The sequence below is a fragment of the Alexandromys fortis genome, unplaced genomic scaffold, assembly GCF_014885135.2.
Source record: "Alexandromys fortis isolate MF-2015 unplaced genomic scaffold, M_Fortis_MF-2015_v1.1 scaffold_7, whole genome shotgun sequence".
Lineage (NCBI taxonomy): Eukaryota > Metazoa > Chordata > Mammalia > Rodentia > Cricetidae > Alexandromys > Alexandromys fortis.
In genome coordinates, this window is record NW_026067920.1 from 20,357,984 (window position 1) to 20,358,505 (window position 522).

A 522-nucleotide genomic window follows, 5' to 3' on the forward strand; every position below is an offset into this window, starting at 1 on the left:
GTGTGGGGGAGAGAAAGAAAAAAAAAAAAAAAAAAAAAAAAAAAAAACCTACTTGATGAACTGCTAGGACGAGTTCATGAGAAATGGTACCGGGGATAGAACTGTTTCCAAATTCAGAAGATCAGCAAGGCAGGCAATAGGAAAAAGCGTGGTGCTCAGCAAGGAAGTTCCAGTAAAAGCCACCTCTCCGGTGGTTCCTCAACCCATTCCTCCCGTTCTTGCTCAGCATGTCTAAGGAGCTAACCCACCTTCCCAGAAGAACTCTGGTTTCCATGGATTCATACGCCCCTACACTCTATTCTGAGAAAGTGCATCCTACCAGGGTGGAACTTGACTTGAGCCCATTCTATTCCCCTGATCTCAGTTACTGGCTCACGAAAGAAGGGGCCATCGAGACTGGGCCAATCAAGTGGTAACTTGGGATGGGGGTGCAGAGCGAAAATTTCTATTTCTGTCCTCTGAGACACCAGCCAGGAAATACAACTCTGAAGGTTGTTCATCAGCTTAAAATAAGCAACTGGT